Source organism: Adiantum capillus-veneris, chromosome 21 (assembly GCF_014529385.1).
Source record: "Adiantum capillus-veneris isolate H3 chromosome 21, ASM1452938v2, whole genome shotgun sequence".
NCBI classification, from domain to species: domain Eukaryota; kingdom Viridiplantae; phylum Streptophyta; class Polypodiopsida; order Polypodiales; family Pteridaceae; genus Adiantum; species Adiantum capillus-veneris.
This window is the reverse complement of record NC_140951.1, coordinates 61,632,236-61,659,267: the sequence shown is the minus strand read 5'-3', so window position 1 is coordinate 61,659,267 and position 27,032 is coordinate 61,632,236. Positions and strand designations below refer to the sequence as shown.

General features: G+C 41.1%; 1 pseudogene; it reads right to left on the bottom strand.

Moving 5' to 3' along the window:
• Window positions 1-516: 516 nt before the first annotated feature.
• Window positions 517-25,466, bottom strand: LOC147431041 (uncharacterized; annotated as a pseudogene).
• Window positions 25,467-27,032: the final 1,566 nt, after the last annotated feature.

Genomic DNA, 27,032 nt, shown 5'->3' with positions numbered 1-27,032 from the left:
GGGGCTTGTGGCCCAAGACCCCTATTTATACTAGTGCTTGAGGAGGTTACTTGAGGAGGTTAGAATCTTCTAGAACCTTCTTGATCCTTCTAGTTCTTCTAGAACCTTCTAGATCCTTCTTCAACTTTCTAGAGATTTTTAAAAACTTCTAGATTCTTTCGGAATCTTCTCCATGTTTCTAGAAACTTCTTGATCCTTCTAGATCCTTCTAGATTCTTCTAGAGCCTTCTGGATCCTTTTAGAACCTTCTGGATCCTTCTTCAAATTTCTAGAGCTTTCCAGAAACTTTTAGATTCTTTTGAAATCTTCTCCAAGCTTCTAGAAACTTCTTGATCCTTCTAGTTCTTCTAGAACCTTCTAGATCCTTCTTCAACTTTCTAGAGCTTTCCAGAAACTTCTAGATTCTTCCGGAATTTTCTCCACGTTTCTAGAATCTTCTAGATCCTTCTAGCGATGATGTAGGCGATGATGCAGGCAGCGATTGACTCTCAAGCATCCATGACATTACCCCCTCCTTTAGCAATGAGTTCCACGAAGAGCTGTGGTGTTCCTTGAGTTGGGTTTCCATGGATGTTGTTGATGGAACTCTTGGACTTTGAGAGATGCATGTTGTAAATTATGTGTTGGTTCCCAGGTTCATTCACTAACATCATAGCCTTTCCAATGCACCAAGTACTGTAGCCTGCCACGCGAAACTCGAGAATCTAGGACTTTCTCGACCTCATATTCGTCATGTCCTTGAATCTCAACTAGAGGAGGTGGTTGTAGGGCTCTTCCTAAGATCTTAGATGTGTGACAAGGTTCTAGGACTGAGACATGAAAGACCGGATGGATTTTCATGGATGAGGGCAATCGGAGTCGATAGGTGACTGGATTGACTTGACGGATAATTTTAAACAGGCCAAGCCTTGGATAATCAAGCTTATGACAAGGACGAGATGAACGCAGATCACGTCGGAGGAGCCACACTTTATCCCCTTCTTTGTATTTTGGATGCTGCATGCGATGGAGATCTACACTTTCCTTATACTTGGATTGAGCTTCTTTGATATGAATCGTAAGTTCTTTGTGAATTGCAAATAATTGTTGTGTAAGATGAATAGCAGCTGGATTCTTGATTTGATAGTGTCTGTGGATATCCTGTTTGGGATGTTGACCATAATTAGCAAAGAATGGAGTGTGACGGGTGAAGGCATGAGAACTGTTATTATAGGAGAATTTTGCTAGCGATAGGAGCTCGACCCAATTATCCTGGTGATAATTGACAGTACAGTGGAGATACTGTTCCAAAACTTGATTTACTCTCTCTGTTTGTCCATCACTTTGTGGGCGATTGGATGAGGAGAGGTTGATATGTACTTCGAGTAGCTTGAATAAGCTTTTCCAAAAGCTAGAAATGAATTGTGGGCCTCAATCAGAAACTATGTCATCCGGTAATCCGTGATAATGATAGATATGCTATAGAAAGAGTTTGGTCGTACCTTCGTTGATGATGGTTTTAGTGGTTGGAATGAAGTGTGCCATTTTTGTAAACCGATCCACGACTACTAAAATGGAGTCAAATCCTTGTGACAAGGGTAGCTCTACAATGAAATCCATGGAGATGGATGACCATGGTTTGGTTGGAATGGGCAAGGGGTGGAGTAACCCATGAGGATGATGACGAGGGGCCTTTGATCTATTGCAAGTGTCACAAGTGCCTACATACTCCTTGACAAACTTCCACATTTGAGGCCACCAAAAGTCACGGGAGAGAAACTCAATTGTCTTATTAACCCCGAAATGCCCTATTGATGGAAGATCATGCCGTTGCTGAAGTACCTCCAAGCGTGTTGGTCCTGGCAGAATATAGAGAAGAACCTTATAGTAAATTAGTCCTTCAATTTCTTGAAAGTCCTCATTAACCTCGTGTCCTTGTATTTGTTGTCTAATATTCTGAGCAGGTGGGTCTTTGGCAATTTGCATCTTCACCTTAGAAAGCAAAGTAGAATCTTCAGGAGCTTGGCTCATGGTGGTGTTTAGCTTAAGCTGCTCAGGTTTCAAAATCACTGACTCTTGTTGATCAAATGTTGCATCGCCTTCTCTAGGTGCAAGGTAGGATCTTCTTGATAAGGCATCTGGATTAGCTTGTTGACGGCCAGGTCTATAAGAGAAAAGAAAATCAAACCTTGATAGGATCCCACTCCACCTGGCTTGGCGACGATTCAAGACGCGGGATGTCATGAAGTATTCCAAATTCTTATGATCTATATAGACAGTGATCTTATGAGGAGCTCCTTCAAGTAGGTGACACCAAGTGTCAAATGAGTCGATGATTGCTAAGAGCTCTTTGTCATGGATTTCATAATCGAATTCTGCAGCTGAGAACTTGCGGGAATGAAAAGCCACTGGATGAACTCGCTTAGTGTGTGAACCTTTGGCATAGTCAATAAAAGATCTTTTACGTCATCCTTTAATCCCCACGAAAATTGGCTAATGAAATATTCCTCATGCCAAGTCAGATCACAAGTGAGCTTTGAAATTCGGATGCATAGATGGATGCAGATCTTGATCCTTGGCGAACATTTCTAAGTTTGGTTTCAACAACCCTTGCTCTATCAATATTCCCAAAGGTTGCAGAGAACTCCCGCACAAAAGCTTCAAAGTCATGAAGGAGAGGAGATTCTTTTTCAAGTAAGGGAGCAAACCAACAGAGAGCCGTACCTGAGAGGAGGGTCCCAATAAGGCCTACTTGAGAGGCATCATCTAGATAATGCTCTCGTTGCATTCGAATGAAGAAACGCACTTGTTGGAGAAAACTTCTAAACTTTGATCTAGTCCCATCAAATTTTTCAGGCATGCTGACCTTCGGCTCCTTCTTATGTTGTTGAGAATAGCTGGATCTTGCAGCTTGTGCTTGATGTGTGCTTGTCTCTTGACGCTCTTGAATTTGAAGTTGAAGATATTGCAACGCTGGTCCCAAGATTAGGGGTTGCCCTGCTTGAAGTTGAGTGTTACTCTCACGAAGTTCTTGTAGCTGAGCTTGAATGCTTTGCAATGCGTTGATGAGACCTTCCATCGTCGGCTCCATGATGGCTTGAGAAGATTAAGAGATGGTAGTCTTGCCAAACTGTTATGAGCGCGTATATAGCTAGAAGAGATCAAGAGGAGGCACTCACAATGTACAGGAACTTGGATTTGGTGATAAGCTTAATATTGATTACAAGACTTAATACTTTATTAAGAGAGCTAGATGCAAGACTTGGATTACATGACTTGAGTACAAAACAAGGCTTGATTGCAAGGACAAGACTTGAACATAAGAACTAGAAGAGGGATTTCCTCATAGGAGGCTCACAATTGGTGTTGGCAAGACTGAGAGGCTTGCGGTCCAAGACCCCTATTTATACTAGTGCTTGAGGAGGTTACTTGAGGAGGTTAGAATCTTCTAGAACCTTCTTGATCCTTCTAGTTCTTCTAGAACCTTCTAGATCCTTCTTCAACTTTCTAGAGCTTTCTAGAGACTTCTAGATTCTTTTGAAATCTTCTCCATGTTTCTAGAAACTTCTAGAATCTTCTAGATCCTTCTAGATTCTTCTAGCGATGATGCAGGCAGCGACTGACTCTCAAGCATCCATGACACAATCTTGCCAACACGCTTAATTTACAATGGCGATTTGCCCTCTACTTGGTGGGGGGGAGGAGGGGAATAATTTTTGGCGAGCACTTTTTTGGAATTGAGTGAGCAGATTCCAAAGAAGATTCTCTCTCCCATTTTGGAAATATGCCCAAACCAATCGCACCCCTCCAATGGGAGCAATAGGATCCATTTGTCCAGTGGAATTCAAGGAGCCTAAAAATGGTTGAAAAGCAACCATGTAATTATCTCTCAATCATATTTACTAATTTGTCAAAGAGTTAGATATTGTGTTGAAAAATATTATGCATTTACCTAACCTAAACATGTCCTTAATGTTATTATGTGACAATGGACTACAAACGTGCGCTCAGACTGGTGATGGGCACTATGCTCTAACTCCAAACCATATGATTGAGATCTCTCTTGGACACTCGCATGCGATATTGTATGGTTACCACCCTCCTCACCCTAAGACTTTGCTCTTCCATCATCATGAGTGTATGATTGTGAGTGTGTGTTGTGGTGGATACTATCTTCATTGCCTCCTCCATGGCCCACCATTTTATCCTCATTGCTATCCCTATATTGTTCATGTCTTGCCTTCTTTTTGCGCTTTCCACTAGATCGTTTTCCTTCCTAGTTATCCTCACTCCATTGCTTTTTTGCTAGAGGTGAATCTTTTCTAGAAGCCGCAATCCACGGGCATTGAAAGGTTTTTTTTTGTGTAGTGAAAAATTTGACTCAAAATTATAAAGAAAACTATCTCTAAGTGTGTTTACTTACCATTATACTCGAGGGCTTCTTTTGCTAGAAACACTCCATTGGGATAATCTAACCACCACGGATTACTTCACTACAAAGCTCTTTTCCGAAGTTTTTTGATCCACTCCTTTAGGTAAAGTCCAGTCTCCTCCCTCTTCAATTCATCCATGCCTCAGATGGATGTTCTAGGTGGAGCAACCAGTTCTCTATGCACTTCTTCACTGTCTACATGGTCTGCAGATCACCTTGAGAAAGAAGTAGAAAAAGTCTACATTATGATAACATCATTTCATTCGTAGCTTACATAAAAAGTCTACATTATGATAACATCATTTCATTCGTAGCTTACATAAAAAGAAGATAGCGTGCTACGCATGCCATGTGTGGTTGTTCCTATGGCTTATTCGTGGCTCACATTTGACTTTTCCACTTGCTAAAGGCCTTCTCGATATGGCATGTGCAATAGGCTTGCAAGGTGGATGCTAAACCAACCTCTAATTTCTATATAGCCGCTCTATGTGCTTCTTCCACCTCATAAGAGGAGCTCTCAACTTCACATCAAGTTCAAGAGTAAACTCTTGTAATTGCCAACAATATGTATGGCATCAGAGCCATTTAAAGAAATTCATGTGTGTTAGGGGATTCTAGCCTCTTTAAGTGCTTCATTGCCTTCAAACTGAATATCTAGCAATCTATCTTCCTATATTTTAATCTTTCAATTACTCGACAAATGAATGTTTTCTCACCACACTGGGTAGTGTTTCTTCCTTGACAGCATCTTTTCACTTATTTTAGGGGTGGGGCACCCCCCATGGTGCCCAAAAGGTCACCAAGGGGCCAATCCCACCAAAATTTTTAAAAAAATCAGTAGCAACTCGCTCTCATCTGCTGATTTTTGCAACATGAGAGGGTTGCAAGGGCAAGTTCAGCAAGAAGTCCTTAAAGGTTCAAAGCTTTGACATACACAATATTTCATGGAAAAGCAAGGTAAAAGCAAGAATCTAGACTCTCAAGCAAAGGTATCAGCTTTAAGGAGCAAGGCTCCATATATCATTGTTGAAAGGCAATTTACCCTCGAATCGGGCCATATGGGCTCTAAGATCAATAAGATTGACAAGATCAAAGCATTTTTTTATGACGCTTCTCAACATATGTCTAACGTGAGCAAGGTAACTTCTTTCAATTTTTTTATCAGTTTCTCAATCACAGAGCTGATGCATGTAAGCAAGGTTGCCTAGTAGTATGGCAAGTTCAAGAAAGGCCTCTGGCTTGTAACGCAAAGATGTTTGGTAGGGCCAACCATTTGTTACACTTCAAGAAGTCGACATGGATATTTCCCTCTATTTTGGAGCTTTGGATTTGAATTTTTACTCCAGGATGGCTCCTAGTAGGCAAGTTTTTTAGAGCTAGATGTAGTCGGAAATGGCCATGATCAATACCTACCACGAGTTGGGTTTCGATCTTATTAGGTCGATCAAGACACAATTGTACATGGTGAATGTCATAAAATCTAATAGCTAACCAACCCAAATGATTTTTTCATTTTAAACTGGTCATTCAACGTGGGAGAATAAACGGGAACAAGGGATAGAATATAGATATGTCCTTATAGATCTATCTCAACACAGGGCCAAGGTTAAAAGGGTCCAAATGAGAGATAGTTTGTCAAAGAGCAAGGCTAGCTAATGGAGCTTAAAGACCTTAGGTCTAGATTCATTAAAGACCTCCAAAGGTTAGTGTTAAAAAGTCCTTTGACCTTAGGCAAGCTAGGGCTCTGCTTGAGGTGGGAACCCGGTCCAAGCTTGAGTGCTTAATGACTAAGGTGCTAAGGTGCTCCATGACTAAGGTGCTTGAGGGGCTTGAGGAGTCCCAAAAGTCAAACATGATCCCTACTCAAGGGGGGCCAAGCCCTCATTGTAGGAGCATGAGAGAGCACATATACCCTCACACAAGGCAAGCTTGGTCTAAAGAAGCAACAAGGACACTTGTCAAATTTCAATCCATGTTGCCCTCATGGATGCATAAAGCCGATTGGCTGGCCTCTCAAGGGGTCCAATGATCATTTAGCTAATTAAATTAATTGTGTATGCATTTATCAAGTCCTCTCTCTCAAAGGGGAAAGGGGGACACTTGCTCCAAGGCTAGAATGGTTGCTTGATATGCACTCTGCATGTGATTGTATAGGCTTGAAGGGGTCCAATCAACTTCCATCATGAGCTACAAGGGGGGGGCGACTAAGGAAGCTGGGGTACTCTCTCTCTCTCTCTCTCTCTCTCTCTCTCTCTCTCTCTCTCACTGTGTGAGATGCAAAGTGCAAGAGCTCCATCTCCTTCTCCAACCTTACTGAGAAGTTGAGAGCCTACACCAACACTCTTGGCTATGGAATGCAAATCCAACCAAGAGTCATGTTTCAATGCTTAAGCTTGACAGCTTCTTCATCATCATTATTATTATGTTATGCTATGCTATGCAAGAAGAGTGATGATAAGTGAGTAACTACCTCTTTTCGTATATTGCTTCTTCTTCCTCTTCCCTATCCTCATTCCCCGCTAGCTCTCTCCGCCTTTGAAGGTGTTTGAGGCCTTGGGAATGAGGTCGGGGATGGTTAATGGTTTTACAAGATTATGTTATGCTCGTGATGCATGAAACTTTCCATCTTCATTGCATCACCTAGGTCACAACAAGGAACAAAAAGATTGTATTGTACCAAGTCTCTCTTGATGGGAGAATCTATGATACAAAAGCCTATTGGAGGGGGGACCGGCTCCACATAAATCCACCCTCAATTATTGTCAAGTTCTCTAACTCTCTCTTGCAAAAGTATTGTTTCATGCCAAGTTAATTAAGTATTATGGTTATGTTGCCATTGCTATTTAAGTTCACCCTCTATGTTCTCAAAGTAGTCTCATGAAAATACTCACTCTAATTCTCTTAATTCCTCTATTTTCAAAGTTCATAGGCCATTTCCATTACATTGGTATTAGAGCTATTGGTTTCTCTTTTCTTGCTTAAGAAGAGAGGTTCTTAAGTTGTCCATGAAAGGTTGGACTTGTTCATTGCAATAGGGTAAGTGGGACAAGGATCTATTATCTTGGTTTAAAAGGACTTAGTTTGAGGTACATCGTTGGAAACTATAGTATTAATAATGGAGTCTCTCAAGGCTTGCCTTTGGCTTTAACCATTATTGAGCTACTAGCAAGCTCCACATGAACCATAATCAACCGAGCAATGTTAGACCCTCTTCACTAGTCTTTGCAATCAACAGTGTCTAAACCACGATGTGGCTGCTTGAGAAGTAATTTTTAAAGGTAAATAAGAGTAGCGACTAAGGTTTTTGAGGGTACTAAAGCACAAATTAATTCGTACATAAGTTTGATTGCATGGCTGACAATAACCAAGAGAGTAGAATGAACATTGATAACTTTGATTTTGCACGTAAAGGTACTAATGGTGATGCCCCCATGTTTGTTAATTATCTTGTTACTAGGTTGCAGCAAGCTAAGGGCAACCCTGCTTCGCAAGCTGAAGTTACTCAACAACTTTGTGCTTATGGGATTTCCCTTTCTCTCCAAGAAGAGAGAGAGCTTAGTAGGCCTCTTGATGAGACTCCCAAAAGAAGACTCTCTCCCATAAGATAGGAGGAATCCAAAGAACAAGAAAGAAGCAAATCCCTAAGTTCCTTTGAAGATCTGGCTCCACGAAGATGGCAGTCTAAATGGTCGCCAACTCCTCCCAAGAGGAAACGATCAACCCATAGTCCTTCTCATCGTCACTTTGAAAGGGAAGAGAGGAAACAAAGGAAGAAAAAGGCAAGAAAGAGGTCACCCTCTTCTCCTTCTTCTTCACCTTCCTCCTCTTTCAACGAAAGGAGCGGATATTCTCCTAGAGAATACAAGAGGAGAGGATATCGCAAATCTTACCCTGCATGGCAAAGGCCCCAAAAGCTCAAGAAATTCAAAGAGGAAGGAATACAATATCTCTTTTCTCACCTATGATGGCGCCTTTGGTGCTACCAACAAAGTATTGGCCTTCATCCAGCAATTTGACATGGTATTTGGAGACGAGGGATTCATAGAGTCCTCCAAGCTACGCCATGTAGCTACTGTGAACTTTCAGAAATATACTCGTCAATGGTGGGCTAGCCTTCGTGGCAACAGCAAAGCCCCAAAGACATGGAAAACTCTACGAGTTTCCATCATGAAGCAATTCCTTGCAAGCAATGCAAAGGACAAAGTGTTTACCGAATGGCAGAGTTTGAAGCTGCTTTCCCACGAGTCTATCCACAAATATGTGGACAAGTTTTGGGATTTACATCTCAAGGCTACCATCTTTCAAAAAGATAGACTTCGCCAATTAAAAGCAAAAATTATGTGCGGGATTACCTGAAGAAATAACCAAGTATGTCAACTCCCAACGGACTAGTTCTATCACCAAAGTAATCCACCACACTATGGTTGCTTCACGCATCAATTTCCAACAAGGGGCTAAAAGGAATGCCAAGCCCATGGAGGACAAAGAGTGAAATGATGCAAAGGGGAAAAAAAATGCCCAAAACTCTTCCCAAGGCAATTCCAACAACAATCGGTGCAAGGAGAAGGGAGTTTACAAAGGTAAATATAAACTCTCTCCTGAAGAGCTAGAAGCTTTTAGTTGCTACAAACGGGAGCGCGTAGAGCCCTGCAAATACCAAGAATAGTACAAATAGTACACTACAAACCATAAAACGATAAATACGCATACCTAGCACATCCAAGAGCACGGAATAGAAGTTGTATGCATGCACATAGAGAGCGAGAGAGAGTAAGCGAGAACATGCAGGCGCACCTCCTAGAGTGGAGTGCTACGCCGGCACAGTGAGAGAGGAGGGAGGAGAGGAGAGAAGAAGACACTAGCACTGGGTGCAATCTCCCCCCGTGCAAGAGTAACCATTTCCCTCTTGCACGTATTTGATTTATAGTTTCTTGAATGGTCAAATTGAGTACAAACTGGCCGGACTATCATAAATGACCAAAGCTCATAAAAGAGCACTTGAATAATAGAATGTACATACTATATATATATATATATATATATATATATATATATATATATATATATATATCCGTTCACATAGACCTAGATCGGTCAAGCCTTTTCCACCTATCAGCTATAATAAATAGTAAAATATCAATTTCATAACATACCTCTCGTTATTGTAGGTCATGGAAAAATTTGTACGTTGTTTTGTCTTGTCTTACACTATCAAACTCCTATAGGTAGCACACTTTCTTGGTTCTCATTTGTTGCTCGCTCTACTTGTAGCCCCTACCAGCCTTCTGCATATGTGCTAGGTTGAACCCACTTCTTCCACTCCCAATGTCGGCCCTGATTTGTAGCTCCACCTGGTAGCACCCTCCTCTTGTGCTCCTTAACATTGCATGGTCCCCCCACCTCACACCACTTGTAGCGTTGAGTACTTGTCTCAACTCTCCCCACCTAGCCCTATCGCCCCCTAACTGCTTCTATTCAAGCCCTTAGCAGCAGCTCATTCTCCCCCATGTGCTGCTTTCGTCCCTCCTATGATTTGTCGTGCTAGGCATCCCTAAACGGCACCCTTGTTCTCCTTCTTCTTGCTTAACTCCTCTTGACCTGCTCACGCCCCTACTCAGCACCTTAGCAAACGACCACCTTTTCCATTTTCAGCTCCACTCTCGAACGCTGCTCACACAACCACCTCTCCCTTGGGAGGCCAACCTTGCAAATGGCGACCTTCTTCAGCCTAGCGTCGTACTGCACATGGCGCTCCCATTCGCCCTCTTTGTAGCACCCCCAAGGCAAGGCTCCATAACTTTAATATCCATATCACAAAGCAACCATTGAGCGGAAGCCTTCCATTGACATGAGATAATGGGCAATGTTGCATGGGGTTGGTAGTGCTACATTAGGTCGCATGTAGGTGTGGTAAGTAGCCCACCATGGGTGATTGCAGACATGTGCACATTTGGACACAACATCGAGAGAGAGAGAGAGAGAGAGAGAGAGAGAGAGAGAGAGAGAGAGAGAGAGAGAGAGAGAATTATGTATGGCATGCGTGCTAAGTAACGGGACGAGAGAGAAAGACGGTTGTAGGGTCAAACACACAGAGAGAGAGAGAGAGAGAGAGAGAGAGAGAGAGAGAGAGAGTTTTTAAGTATGAAAATCCCCTCATAATTGAACCATACTTAGACAATTGTATTAAATAATATATTAAATAACAATATTTTAAAACAAGATGTCATATAACTCAATTAACATTTCATATACACCAATACAAAATTCTATATCTAATGGATAATACATTCATTTAGATCAGAAATTTGATCTTTGATCATTACAAATTGATATCTTAGTGTTGTATCTCTGCGTGTCCATCCTTTGGGGTGAGCTTCCACTACCTCTACATGGAGAAGGATCCAGCTGTCACCTACATCCATACAAAAACATTCAGTTAGAACTGGCTATGTTTGTGTGTGTTGCAGGTGTCGACATTGGATCCAGTTGTTATCCATGTCACACCTGTAGACCTAGTTTATAGCTTACCCTAAGGATAGACCATTTAGTTGAATTTTCAAGTAAATCAAACTCTGTTTGCAGGATCATGTTTGTGTTAAGTTTTCCTAAAAGAAAAGATGCTAGTGTCTACTACCAAGTTTTATACAAACATTAGTAACTGAAAAAAAATCGGACAGAGTCTTGTTTGTACTTTAGCCAATTTTTCAAAAAATAACCGTATATGCCGTCTCTAACTGAGACTCTCCACAGGAGGTTTGAGGCTTCCATGGCATAGAGCATAACTACTTCAAGTCTCAAACTTAGTTGTGTCAAAAAAAGAAATAAAACCTCAATACTATTACCATTCATTGAAGTTAAGCAAAAACCTTTTTGTCACATAACTAATTTGGTTTCATGCTTCAATAATAAAACAAGTAGGTATTCCATATACCAATATTCATTATATGTCAAGAAGAATCATTCTGTGCACCATGCAATGACACAAAGACAAACACACACACCCAAGGATTCCTTTGATGAATAGATCATTATCTAAGCTTATTCATGAAGTAGAAACTTCTCCAACAATAGTAATGTGACAAATGAATTATTCAAAAGTATGAGCTTGTCAGGTAGACCCAAATATGAGAAGTCTCCTAAAACATACTTTCCAGCAATCATCTACTCATATGTTAGCTAGACCTTTGTCTTAGTAGTTGACACACTTAGTTTATATGTTACTTAGATTTGCAAAATTTCGACAACATCTCCCTTGTAAATCGGATAACATTTCCAAAAAAAAAAACATTTATGCCATCTCATGGAGAGACCCTCACAAGAGGATTAAGGTCAAGCCATAAAAACTATTTGCAAGACATAATCAATTACTTTGCAGCCCAGCATATCCTCATACCTGAGGCCAACTTATATCCTGTGTTTTGATGCTCCTATTTTATATACTCAATTTAAAAAAAATGGCTAACACAACCTTCATGAATCCCAAAAACATACTTAATTGAGTCTAACTTGATTGTTTTAGGAGAAAAAGTACCATTTAGGAATGTATTAGTCCATAAGGTGTTCATTGATAGGTATCAAAAGACCATAATTATCTTAAAGAGTGCATTTAATGTATGTTTTGGCTTTTTATTAGTATGCAACCTAAACGATTGTTTGGTTAAAAAATGATCAAAGTAACAGATTATCACAGCCATTCTAAGTAGGTGAAAACACCTACCTGATGAGAGCATCTCCATGGAAACCTGTGTGAGTTTCATGTCGAAGACCATCATGATACTCCAATAAGATCAGTGATTCCTTAGGTGAATGAGCCTGAGCAAGGACAGAATTCCTTGATGATCATGCTTGCACTCTTTCATCCAAGGCAAATCCGAGTGTTGATGAAACTGAGTTCATTCAGTGCCGCCATTCGTTGGTTGTGTTTACTTGCTTTCTTCACCATCATGTCCACCTTGCATATAGGTTTGTCTGAGTCAAGACCTATGTATGCATGTCTGACTGTGTATAGCTGAATGTGAGGGATCTGAATGTGTTATGTGTGATGAAGCCTAGGCGTTAGTCTCGTGTGTGTGTGTGTGTGTGTGTGTGTGTGTGTGTGTGTGTGTGTGTGTGTGTGTGTGTGTGTGTGTGTGTGTGTGTGTGTGTGAGTGTGAGGGGGGGGGGGGGGGGGGGGGTTGTCGAATTTCCCTTGAGATCTGATACAAGCCAGAGCGCTCGAAAAGTTTTTTCTCACAAAGGTATGGCAATGGTTGCATGAGGGGGGCTCCAGTGTGCAAGTTGCTCCATGGAGTAGCAAATGCAGGGCTCAGCTAGTATTGTGAGGTTGAAGCCAGTACGGCTGAAGAACAGTGTGCATCCCAGAGGGACTATCGAACAAGCTAAAACTTGAAGGGTTGCCTAGAAACCATACCCTCGCAATGTACAAGTGGATGAGGCTGGCGAAGAAAAGATGAGCAGAAGATGGGCCGAGCTAGTAGAAGATGGACCACAACGAAGTATGAGACAAAAGGCCAGAGGGATCCAAGTAACCCCACATCCTTAGTTGCCTATTTTTATTGAAGCTTGGGTTTATTCTTATCTATCCCCTGCTCTATACTTTGCTCATGTGCTGCAAGTTCAATGATACACCCACTTCAAGTTAGGTGCATGTATGGTGAACCTATGTTCTCCTCTATTATACATGTTATCACATGGGACACAGCTACAGCCACTTGGAATTGGCAATCCATTAAAAATGTAACCCTTTGATTATGTTTTGGACCTTGACTTTCAAAGACAATTTTAAGAAAAAAAAACCTTTCGTCTTGCAATAGTCAGAGATTGTGAGAACACCTGGGGAGTATCCTAGTATGCACCCGATCATCCGAGGAGCTCATATGGAAAATCCAGCTGAATTACGATGGATTGTATCTTGCGGACGAGAAGATAAAAAGATAGCTCCAAGGCATGAGCACAAAAAAAGTACAAAGAGATAGACAAAAGGAATCTCCTTAATCTTGAGATAAGGCCAAATAATAAAAAAGGTATATTGCCAAGCAGTTGAGCAAATCATCAGCCTAGAAGATATTTTTATGTAGTGTGGGGCAAATTTTGAAGGATTTACCTGTTTAAGTGTGTGTGTGTGTGTGTGTGTGTGTGTGTGTGTGTGTGTGAACCAGATAGCGAGATCAAGATTACCAAAGAGGGAAGAAGTCAGTCAAGGGTTAGTCAAGGAATTGTCAACTAGATAAGTATGTGTGTGTGTGTGTGTGTGTGTGTGTGTGTGTGTGTGTGTGTGTGTGTGTGTGTGCGCTTGCGTGCGCGCATGCGTGTGTGTGTAGGGGGTTCATATGCGTTAGACAAAGCAGAGAATAAAGAAAGTGACAAAGAGATACTGGTGTTGCATGCATGGGTGCCCTCTGCTTCCACTAGCAGTATCGATGGGTCGCCGCTCACGAGCGTGTGGAGTGAAGGCCGTGCAAATTCATTGGCTACCAATGGTCATTGTAGTTGCATGGCATTTTCTGGGTAGCCGTGATTTGGTGGGCTTTCTCTACCCGTCGGCACGTGGTCTCTACCTATTGGTTACCATTTCGCTAGCTGACAATGGCATCTGTAGTGGGTGCTAACACTTGTGACCAGTTGGCCAGTTGAAAACGGCGTCTGGTGGTGGTGTCGTTGTGCCACGGCCACCATGCGCGTTCATGTACACTAATCTGCTATTTCGTCCCTAATGTTGCTCTCTTATGGGATGCATTTTGTTATTCTTGGTCCATGCTGAGGTGCAAATCACTACAACACCTACATTGTAGACTACACTATCATGCCCATGTTGCATTTTTGTCATGGGCTAAATCTTCAAAAGCTCCAAAAAGGACTCCTAGCCACATGGCATGCTACTACGAGGTATCATGAGATTATTTTCAAGTTGAGATGCAGGTATCATGGGAGTTTTCCCTATGCAGGTTGAGATGCTCTTGAAGATCTCTTGGGGTCAATTCCCATCACCTTACATCGGTACCTCTAGGCACACAACAGAGAGTGCATTGCTTGGTGCGCAATGGAAAGATAGATAGCCCTAGAATGACGGGCGTATATACAATGTGCGTGAGAAAAAAAACCTCCTAGTGAGGGAAAAAATGTCGGGGCGGTCCTAACTGTGTTCACACACATCACTACCACATGTATATGGTAACATACATCTCATTGAGGGTCCAAAAAGGAGATGGTCTACCAAAGACCAACGAGCAGATAGGCCATTGTGTGTCTCCGAGGAAGAAGCTGTTGAAGCTATGATGTGTGCGCAGAGCCGGTAGGGATGTCAATTCGTGTGTTGAGCTCGTCGATGTGTGTGCCAGCTTGGAGCAAGTGTATATGGTCATTTTGTGAAGAGAAGCTATCATTGATGATCTTTAGTGTCTATTTCTTGTGCCCTCTTCTCTTCTCTGCTTGTGTGCGTGTGTTTTCGGTTGTTGTTGGTAGGTGTGCTCCCTCGAAAGTTAGTAGAGTCAGTGGGAGGTCGGACACCAAACGTCCAACCACATGTAGAGGCATAGTGCCTTTATTGTAACAATGACTTCTTGAGACAAACATCCTCAATGCAACAAATGGAAGCGCAATGTGTTTGCAAAATACAAAAAACACATGCTAAAAGCAATAAATCAATAGATTTGCATACCTGGCAATTCGCACATACACACAATCAAGAACAATGCATGCTTTGAGAGAGATAGAGAAGGAAAGAGAGCAAGAAAGCACGTATAGATGCACCTCCTACAGTGAAGTGCTACACAGGCACTGAGAGAGGAGAGGAGAGGTGAGAACAAAGAAGAGGAACATGGGAGAGTGGGTGCAATCTCTCCTCGTGCAAGAGTGAGCATTTTTCTCTTCCAAGTATTTACTTATAGGTTTTTTGAATGCTCAAAATGATTACAAACTATCCGCCTTGACATAAAGTGACCATAGCTCATAAAGAGCTCTTTAGTAATACAATATCAATAAACATGCTATCCTTTTGCATTTTCCATAGATCGCTTATGCTTTTACCACCTATCAACTATAATAAATAAATGTTTAGCCATTTCATTACATACCTCTCCGTTAGGAAAGCAACTGCCCTTAGTTAACATGTTATCAATTTGCAACTCACGCTTGGCAAAAATAATGGTTAAAATTATATGTCAGAACTATCATGTATCAAAATGAAAATTCATTTAGTTATACAAATAAATTTTCTTATGACTGCCATCATCCACATGCTATATATTCTAGTGTATCATACCACAAAAATAAGCAATATAGTCATATCCTGATGTATCAAGATATCATTGGTCACATTCATCGTTCAATAATCAATTGCCATAGATCCCAAGTCCAGTTCCATAAACATTATCGACAACAAATCATCAGAAGTAAAATCAAATCCAATTCCAAGTCCAAATTCAATTTAGTTTCATTATATACCCCGATTAACAAAATCATACTAGGTGCAGTGGTGGCCGACCATTGCAGCATGATTTTATAATCGGTGTTGCCTAAATGGTCAAATCAACACCAATTGGTCATGCTACCTAAATTGGTAAATCTACACTTGTGCTACCTGAATCAACACATCTACACTGAATAGTTAATTTGTTGTTTGTGCCTAAGTCGACGAATCTGCACTTTTAAGCGGTGTTGCCTAAATTGGCGGATCTAGACCACGATGAACTTTACACACTGCCTGAATCAATGAATCTGTGTGTAGGTGACCAATGGACTAGGCAAGGCATAAAACCAAAACATAAACTACCTATTTGATACACCATATTTGTGTAGGTTGGAATATTGAAGTATGTATAGTGTTGTCGATCATCTCAAATAAAAACACGAGTAGTTTGCAATTGTAAGTACAACAGTGTGCAAGGATAACCATTAAGAAATGTGTAGGAATTATCTATGGTTCCTAATCTGGGTAAATGAATATGGTTAAGGTCATCAACACAATTATTCTCCCAATCCTCTTTCAAGAGAAACTTAGATCCCCCAATTGTGACACAGTAAGATAGATTGAAAATGGCTCATCAACAACTTTTCCATGTCAACAAGCTTAGAATCAAAAAACACTAATGATGAAGCATAGTGAGAGGATGTATAGAGAAAAAGGCAAGCATTAATTCCTCGGCTCACTTTGAAAACCTATTACATGCTTTTCCGTCATCTACTTTAGTACTACAAAGGCTTGGAACTCAACTAATCTATAAAAATAATTAAACACAAAGTATTTTCATCCAGTGTGGAACTGGATGCCTAAACTAAGCAACAATTGAATTAAAACATAAAAATAAACAGGAAAAAGAAATTTCTTGAACACAAATGAAAAAATGATCCATAACCTTGTTGAAACTAAATTGGAGAAAACTTAGCGTGAAAAAAAACCCTACTATCTGAACTTAACACCATAGATCAACTAGGCCACAAAACATAAAAATGTGGGAACCAAGCTCGATTTCTCTTTTGTGAGGCAAGTAATTAAAAGAAAGAAGTATCACATTGAGGTAGGACCACTACATCAATTGTATGGAGTTGTAGAAGGCAAAATAACACTTTAAAAGGTGTGCTATCTTGAGCCGTGGTTGGCAAAGAGAACAAAATTTGCGTGAAAATAACCGAATTAGTTTAGCAGGATGATTTACAATAGTTTACTCACATGAACAACAAGGAGAGGAAGTTGTTAACTGAGTCAACGTCAGTTAACAGAAGCTGCTAAAGACCAAAGACGTACGGATGCACATCAAGGATGAATGCAAAGAAGCAGTAAAGATTGGAGTTACACATTTTCCACGTTTTCCCAAAATGGTCACGTATTGTAAATTCCCGATTTATTTCAAGCCATTGTAATATTTAATGTGTTACGGGCTCAATGGGAGTTCCAAGTTGTAAAGAATAGATCACTATTGTGCCTAGGTTGCAGATTCAGTAAGTGGTGAGCCCTAAAGGCCTTGGGCGCCTAGACATTGCATATTTTTAACTTAGGTATATAAGGCAGTGTGTAAAAGAAATTACGGTTCTCAAGTGATTTGTTGAGAGCACTCTTTGGTGAGAGATCTTGAGGTGTGTGGCTATGGATCATGAGACTTGATTAACACTAATCAATGATTCATTCTCTCTCACTATGTCTCTCTCTTACTTCTTATGATTGCCTATGATGCTTAGATTAACAAGATCTTAACTAATTAGTGGTTAATCCCTCTCTAATCTTGTGTGATTGCGCTCTTTTGCTTGTGTGTGCATGTAGGTTGATTAGAGTGTGGTGCTCGACAGATCTATGTGTGTGTGCTTGCGATTAGTGTGTTGCATGATAGGATTAGTGTTGTGTGCGTCTTGCAATCGTAGTGTGTGTGATTGGGTTGATTAGAGAAGTGGATGTTAGGAAATAAGACGTAGCTAAATAGATAATTGAGTAGATTACTTAATGGAGAGAGACAGATTTATATACACGAGATTATAGAGTAGAGAGAGAGAGAGAGAGTACACACGATATACGTGGTTCACCCAATGTGGGCTACGTCCACGGGAAAGCAGCCACTCAATGGCTTTAGTACTTCAAAAGAAGAAGTAGTTTACAAAGGGATTATACCCTTAATGGAGCTCCCGCCTTGCTTCACTCTCACCACTTCACACTCACCTTGTTGCATCAACTTCACACTATGAAATGTGTGTAGAAATGGCCTCCTTTTATAGGCCAAAAGGGTTGCCCTCTCTTATGAGAGACAGCCATGTGTAGCCGCCCTTATGCGAATAAGTCCAAATCGGACCCTCCAACCGCCCATGTGTGGCCGCCCTTGAGAAGACAAGTCCGCTTTTGAATTCGGCCACCGGCCACCGGTCATTGACTTCCGACCACCGGCCACCGGCCAACCGACCGGTTGTTTTCCGACCACTTTCTGGCCGCCGTCCGGCCATAATATTCCGGCGAAAAAGAATATTCCAACGAAAAAAAAGTCTCGGGGGCAGAGGCCCCCGAGGCCTTTAAAGTTGCCCCTGATTCTTGTCCGTGAAAATTTTGGTTTCCGGTGAGTGATTTTCCTTCACGCACGATGGCTTCTCCTCATAATGGGGGCCTTACAAATGTGCGCTTTTACCACAGAAAATTACAAGGATAAATCAGGCTCCATACTTAACTCCTCGGAAGTGCCAGAAAGTGCCAGAAAAACACAAAAAAAGAAAATATAGAAACACCGGGGAAATCTCACAGCGAGCAAACTACGAAAAAGGGAGAAACAACAAAAACTCACTAGAAAAAAAAATCGAGAAGTGCGAAAACAGTTTTGGTGATCATTCAAGCCGAGGTCATCACAGTTCTAGCACAGATCTGGACATTGTTCCCAGAGTTCAGACAACGAACGCCAGGGACTAAAAGTCATTGTGCAAACCGAAATTGGCAAGTGCCAGCAATTGCATTGCAAATTGAGCTTCTAATCGGATGAACACGGACACAACTTGCATACGATTGCAGATTAGGCTAGTACAAGCAGCAAAAATTCTGCTAATCAATACAAAAGTCTGCTAGGAGATAGTTTTTACAGATTGAGCCAACATGGACTTAAATCGAGCTGAGAGTTCACGTACAACAGAGCATGCTAGTAGCAGTGGCAACACATGAACAACTGCAACAGAGCAAATTTTGCAGCTATATGGCTACAATGGGGATAAATTTTTGTACACAGATACAGAAGGTCATAGGTATCTTATGGGTAGCAAAAGCAGCATAGGAGCCAAGATCCTATTGATCAGAGTAAAGCCAGATTCAAAGAACTCCCAGATGTTCACAGACTTCAGTGGAGCCAGGTATTGCAAGCTCAAAGGTGAAGTGCAGATAGAAGTGCAAAAGATCAACCCAAGTGCTTATCCAGAAATCTGCACAAGCCAGCACGGCATTCATTTAGTGCATACGCAATCAGGGTCATTGTACATGGATTACAATGGTCAAATCTATAGTCGCGAGCCAGAATTGCAAGATCCAACAAATCAACCAATAGAAGCAAATCTAATTGGAGAACCGAGCCAAAGACGGTACAAAGGTCAAGATGGAGCAATCTATAGCTTGATGCTTAGTGTTCTAAAAGAAGAAGCCGACAACTTGGCAAGCATAGAAGCAGAAGCTTCGCAGCAAGATCTTGACATGATAGAGCCAGATGAAGTACCACTTGTCATGGCGTATTGCTCAGATTGTGGACGAAAAGGTGGACATTTTCATGAAGATTGTCCAAGAAACCCAGACAACAAGGACACATCAACCACCAAGCAAGGTACATAGCAAATTGGAAATGCGAATCTCGATGTAAGTGCATCAAACCCGTCACTTTTAGTGCAATCAGATGATTTTGCATTACCATTAAAAGCACCAGTAAAAACACTGCAAATTCAAAATCAGCATAAGGATGCACAGGCACCTGAAAAGCTTAAAATTGATTCTTTGAACAACAAATTCTTGCATGAATTTAGTAAAGGTGTCGAGATATCACCAAAGGGTGAAAAGACTGTTAGGTTTGCAAATGATTTTGCATCCACTGACACAAGTGTGCAATCATTCACGAGTCTAAGGGACACATCAAACAGAATGATGTTAGCTTTGTATGGTACACATAATTCATATGCACACTATGTAGACCAAAAAGGGTCTAGTGATAGATTAGAAGGATGGTTCATTTCAGAGGAAAGAATCTATTATAGCCCATCCTCTCTAGAGCTGAAGGATATCACCAAGGTGAACCCAGAAATTTGTTCAGAGTCAAACTCTCCTCCATCAAAAATCAAGCTTCGATGTTGTGACCAAACAAACATATACTTTGATTGAAACAGTCGTAGATATAGACGAGAGTCTAGCATCTACGATACCTTGGGTCCTGAAACCGTAGAATCTCATATCATAGGAGACCCATGGGATAGACAATATCAGGGCAAAGATAATGCTATCTATAGCTTGACTTGGGGAATAATTTGTCATGTTTCACAAAGATACATAGGAAACTATGTAGAAGGTTTGCAGATGCCAAATGTCAACAGTGCTGTCCAAAGTGTACCTTCACAATCCCAAAAGGTGAGACTAAATCAAAGCCAAAAAAAATTTAACTCTTACAATGAAGCAGGCTATAGTGATCACCCTAGGAAGGGGGGAGCTGTAAATCCATCAAGCTTAGCTCTAATACCAAGAAATGCTACAACAGTTAGAAGCCCAGAGCTTCTAGCCAATAGACCTCTTCAAAGCAGAAACCATTGAAAGATCATATGGTTGTTGGAAGTTTCCAATTCACCCAGATTCCATTAGAGTCTGCAGACAAATGCTTATATGAAGATCATGAAGGAAAAAAGTTTCAACTGATCTCCACAAGTCAGGTTCAAAAGCCAACAAAGCCAATAGTGTTCAAACAGTTACATGTGACCAAGCTCACATATGCATATCAAGATGCACATGATAACGAATATAAACAAGGTCGTGATCTTGTAAAAACCCCTACAAATGGCCCGACTAAAGTCAAAGACTATCTAAAGATGATGCAGAGCCTCAAGCTCCCAGAACAGGTGGCACAAAAGTCAATGTCAATAGAAGCTAAAGTCAAGAAAGCTATACAAAGGTCACCACCAAAATTTCCTCCGAAGAGACAGATTCTGCCAGAAAGTACAGTGGATCTTTTAAGGTCAAAGGTTACTCAGATGCAGGAGGACAATGCTCAACAATTGCAAAAAAGTGCAGTATTACAGCCAATGGAGTCAACATCGATTGAAGTAGGTGATCAAAGCAAAGAAGTTGAAGAAAAAGGTCAATTCAAGGACATTGCCACAACAGAATCAATCAATACAAAAAGAAATCCTGAGAATATCAAGTGCAACATCACCAGTGATAACGAAGAAAAGTTGTCAAGTGAATAAAGCTAGATTTTCAGTTAGACAAGAACCTTATGTCTCTTCGCACTTGGAAAAGATGTGGCCAACCATAACTGGAAGATGCTCCTGAATTTGTGAGCATATCAGGAGACAAACGAGCAGAATGCTAGGGAAGCATCTCCACCACCATTGAAGTAAGTTCACAGATCATCAAAGCTCAATTTTATGTGATTACAGCAAAGGATATGCCAGAAGACATCATAATGGGAATGCCAATGGCCCAGAAGATGTTAGAGATGCATAATTCAATGCAGATGTAGTCTTTAGAGGCAACAAAGAAGGAAGACCAAGATTGGTCACCCATGAACGATAGCACAAAGTCCTCAAGCACAATTCAAATGGAGACTGATGCCAAAGAAAAGCTTATTGAAGATGATTCATCTCCATCAATCGGAACTTTAGAAGAGATTAAAGCAAATCAGGCAATAGCAAGTGCAGATGAAACAAAGCAAAGAGTAACCACAGAATCTATTGAACAGAGAATGCCATCAAAGACAGAAGTTAAAAAGACGGGGGTTGCAAACAGTCAAGAAGCAATAGGAAGTCCAAAGATCAATCACTTATTGCCAACAGAATCAGTTGTTGTAAGTCGGATTGTAACAAAAAGTGTCAAGCTACCCTCCATAGAGACACAGTTAGATCAAGATGAGACCATGGCAAAAGCTGGACAAAGATATTTAATAGAACCAAAATTTCCAGATTCAGAGTTGCAAAAGCCACAAGGATCGAAGAAAAATCTTGCAGACAAAGGTAAATCTAAAGTGGAACTTCCACCGATTAGCAAAGAAGGTGTGACATCATATGCCTCTACATCAAAGAACCCTCATGGATCAGCTTCTTCAAGCAAGTTAGGCTTTCAAAACTTCAAGTCAATTGCTGACCCAATTGAAACCTCAAAGCGGACACCCAAAAAAGCAAAGATATTTCAGCCAAAGTACTCAAGAAATTGAAGAAAAGTCAAGCAAGGGTTTGTTCAGAGCAATCTAGTCAAAGTCAATGATTTGGTTTGGATTGAAGACAAGAAGTCAACACAGAAAGACAAACACATGGGATAGATAGCATCACAATGGAGCTTAAATGAACAGGATTGCTATGGAGGTAACACATAGATATGGGTTCCAAAACCGCAGGTTAGGGCATATGAAGTCCCTCCCAAGAAACAAGGCCCATAAGGTATCAACCTCGACAATATCCTAAGATACCTAAGAAGCAAGTATACAACAGAACAACATCGAAAGAGGCTAAAGTCCACCACAAGTCACAAGAGGATACAGAACAAAGATGGATCTTAAAGAATGTTCTTCTTGGACAAGGATTCTATACATGGTATACAAAGATTTGGCTACCAGTCAACCACAAGCCAACTGCAGCTACACCAGATCTGCATGAAGATGTCAAGAGCTCAACAAGACCTAGAGCTCAACAAAGGAGTTACAAAGGTCCTCAAAAGATTTGGATTCATAAGTCTTCCAATGCTCCTAGTCAAAACTCAAATGTCAACGATCAACAAAGGCCTACAACAACATCAAAGACTCATATCAACATGCCTAAATGGAGAATCAAACAGATAATGGAGTCTTCACAGTCAAAGAAGGACGACCCAACCAACATGAATGCAGATTCAAAGATGATAAAACAGGTATGGCAAAAGAAACCTTCAATGCCAGCTTGGTCCTTCAGTAATCCTCTTTTTGAGGATTCAAGCTTACTTTTACCTGAAGAAATGTTTGTAGCAAGTACAAGAATGTAAAAAGTCAAGTCGCCAGGGTGCAAAAAACACTCTTTGGCATAGGCAGAGTCGGGCTGCTGAGCCATAAAATGAGCAAAGCATTAGTCTCAAATCTTCAAGTCATATTAAACTATGTGCTAAGAGTCGTAGTTATTAGGCTTACGCTCAAGCTGGAAGAGTTGAGCATATCTAAGTTGTGTTGCTCATGCTGGATGAGATGAGCATAAGAGTCGAAGTCTATTAACTTACAATTGGTGGAGTGTCGTAGAGTCCAACACTCACGCACAGTGCACAGTAAGATGAGAGCATGTATCCTCGTCAACGAAAACCATTCTTAAAGGGTGCCAGCTTGCAAAGCCGTGTCATATGCTTTTATAACTACACCATCTTTCTGAAGAACCCCTCAAAACCTTTCTTGCACAACATATTGTTTCCCATTCATTTTTGTGTATGCATAAATAAGATGTCCCACCATTGGACATATGCATTAGACACTCTTTTTGCTTCCACCTATGCACCTTGAGTGGACTACAACAGGCAAACCAATGTACCATCATGCTACCGTCTCACATTTGCTGCCTTTTTATTTCCATATCTATCAGCAAATAATCTCTTGAGTACTTTATTAACATTTTCCATGCTAATAAGAACTCCAATAATGCGCGTATCCCAAAGGCACTTTTTTCCCACTGGGTTTTTTCCCTTTGGTCATCAAGGTATTAGACCCTAATTTATAACCTCATCATTCTACTTCCCTTGTACATACTTTTCATAAATAAACATCAACCTCATCATTATGATATTACAACGGACAAATGCAACATCATCTCTCACATTAGACATATTTGGACCAATGAAGACAATCATCCCATCAACCACCAATCAAAAACCTTCCACAGCCTTCACGGACACTTTTCGACAGTGCCCGAGAACGGGCACTAAAATAGGAAGGGGGGAATGTTAACTAAGTCAACGTCAGTTAACAGAAGCTGCTAAAGACCGAAGACATACGGATGCACATCAAGGATGAATGCAAAGAATCAATAAAGATTGGAGTTACACATTTTCCACGTTTTTCCAAAATGGTCACGTATTGTAACTTCCCGATTTATTTCAAGCCATTGTAATATTTTAATGTGTTACGGGCTCAATGGGAGTTCCAAGCTGTAAAGAATAGGTCACTTATTGTGCGTAGGTTACAGATTAAGTAAGTGGTGAGTCCTAAAGGCCTTGGGCGCCCGGACATTGCATATTTTTAACCTAGGTATATAAGGTAGTGTGTAAAAAAAATTAGGGTTCTCAAGTCATTTGTTGAGAGCACTCTTTGGTGAGAGCTCTTGAGGTGTGTGGCTATGGAGTCCTTGAGCTTCTCCTTGCTCATGAGACTTGATTAACGCTAATCAATGATTCATTCTCTCTCACTATGCCTCTTTCTTACTTCTTATGATTGCCTATGATGCTTAGATTAATTAGATCTTAACTAATTAGTGGTTAATCCCTCTCTAATCTTGTGTCATTGCTCTCTTTTGCTTGTGTGTGCATGTAGGTTTGATTGGAGTGTGGTACTCGATAGATCTATGTGTGTGTGCTTGCGATTAGTGTGTTGCATGATAGGATTAGTGTTGTGTGTGTCTTGCAATCGTAGTGTGTGTGATTGGGTTGATTAGAGGTGAAGAGAAGTGGATATGGAGATTGCCCTTCATTGCGGCCTAGCTCCTCCATAGGCCGAGAAGCTCACCTTATAGATTTAACCATTTGTGTTGCCACGATTAGCTCACTAACCGTGTGAGTGTTTCCATGCCCTAGCAGGGTAGCTTATCCCTCCGGATTGATAATTTTGTTGGTCATTGGAGCTATTGCAACGATGGGTGCATAGCATAAGAATGGCCTAGTAGATAATAGAGATCCAAATACCAAGAATGGTGAGATGGTCTCGTAGCTCCTTATAGGCCTTTGCCACCTTTTGCTTGTGTGGAAATATAGATTAGGTTTTTTGAGAGTGATCATGGGAGATATCCTCAAGCTAGCATTGATGGAGTGTGTTTTGTTTGCATGTACTAGCCTCCCTTGCAATATCTGCATGCACTGCATCATCAAGAGTACTCATCGCATATGGATGTGTCATCGCCGACATTGGGATGGCTACGTCCCTCTCACCCACAAGCAGAACCATGCATCCTGATATCGACTCATTAGCCTCTAGCATGAGCATATCAAAGAACTCCATGTCTGTCATCTCTACATGTGCCTCTAGGGAGCATACCTGCTTTAGCTCTACCTACACAGACTTTGACAACACCCGATGTGTCTCACTAGAGCACTGTTGCTCAACCTTCACATCTACAGAGTCTATTGGCATGTCTTGCATAGCTAAATGCTCTCTCCCATGAGCATGGTGGAGCTCACCTGCAAAGGAGACATGTCTCGTCTCTCCCTCAATGCATGCCAGCAATAAAACTAAGACCATGTCATCTCATACCTCAAATACATGAATAGGATTTATCAAGCCATTGCGCGCTCCCCTGGAAATCACTAGTGATCAGTAATGCATATGGAAAGACTGCTCTCTAAGTAGTGTTTGACACCCACAATCTGCTAACTGTTTCACTAAGATCAAACTTTGTCTCGGTTGAGGAACATAGTGCACGTCATAGCCACTAGGTGATGACAAATGAACATCTCCTGCACCTATAATGTCAAAACTACATGGATGTCAAGGATCCAAAATTATGGCGAGAAAACCTAGGAGGAAAGTGACAGAGTTTCCCCTGTAACAACTTGAGCAAAACCGCAAGCAAAATCGCAACCACAAACTAGAAACAAAGTGGGACATCACTCAACCATTACACAATCACAAAAAACATGATCAATTGCATGAAAACTGATGCTCGCATATGCATAAAACAAGTCTACAATCTGCAATCTGCAGGCATAAGCAATGTAACTGAACCAAGTGAGCCAATCCTGGGACAAACAACTCAATCGAGTGTAAAACGCATAACCATATATGCAAGTAGTGAACAAACACGCTCAAAACGCATCCCACAAGGAAACTGCCTGCAAAAATTTACAAAAAAACTTCTAAAGCCTATGACTACATGTATTGTAGCCACACAAGTATATACAACTCTCACTCCTGCAAGAGTGGATGCAAGAACACTAAACTATGTCCAAGCTGACAAAACCTGTCAAAGTGGGAGTAAGACTTGACCACTAAACCATCAGAGTAAAGTGGAGATACACACAAAACATGACGAGAATCTGGGAAAAATCCGACAGAGTTTCCCCTAAAAACTGAGTAAAAACTAAAAAACCTCACCAAAACCACATAAAGCATGAATAGACACTCGGTATCTTAGTAAACAGATCCACAAATGGTATACATAAAACTGCCAAAACCCTGGCAAGCCAGCTCACTCTTGAACAAGTGGCTCTATGGATGATTGCACTTATGTAAGAATTTTGTAAACCTATGAATCTGCTACCTGCAGTTGTATCCACATATGCATACATAGCATGAAACTATGGTGCTAACAATCTCTTTGAAATGACCCACACAGTCATGCATGAGCACTATATGTGCTGCATAATCTACAATGGAAAGTATGTGCAACTTGTAAGCAAAACGCTTGGAACTTGGCACACCTACCTTGTCGATCGAAAAACACGTTGATCAAAAACCAAACATATAGTATAACCAACAACCTGTGGCCGTAAACGCTATCGAAGAGCCGAGCGTGCTCAAGGGAAAATTGCTCTGAAATGATCCGCCAGAGCCGTATGTGTCGGTATGTGTGGTCGTCAAAGGTGGAAAGTGGAGAATCAATGAATCCAAAACGCCAAATTGAGAACGGGAAGGGTCACCAAGGAGACACTACGGCACCAAGCCGCTCTGAATGTGGGCTAGAGGAGAGCCAATACCGGTCTCTCTCACTCTTGCTATGTTGAAGGCGAGAAAATGCTCGATGCCGACTTTCATTGCCATAC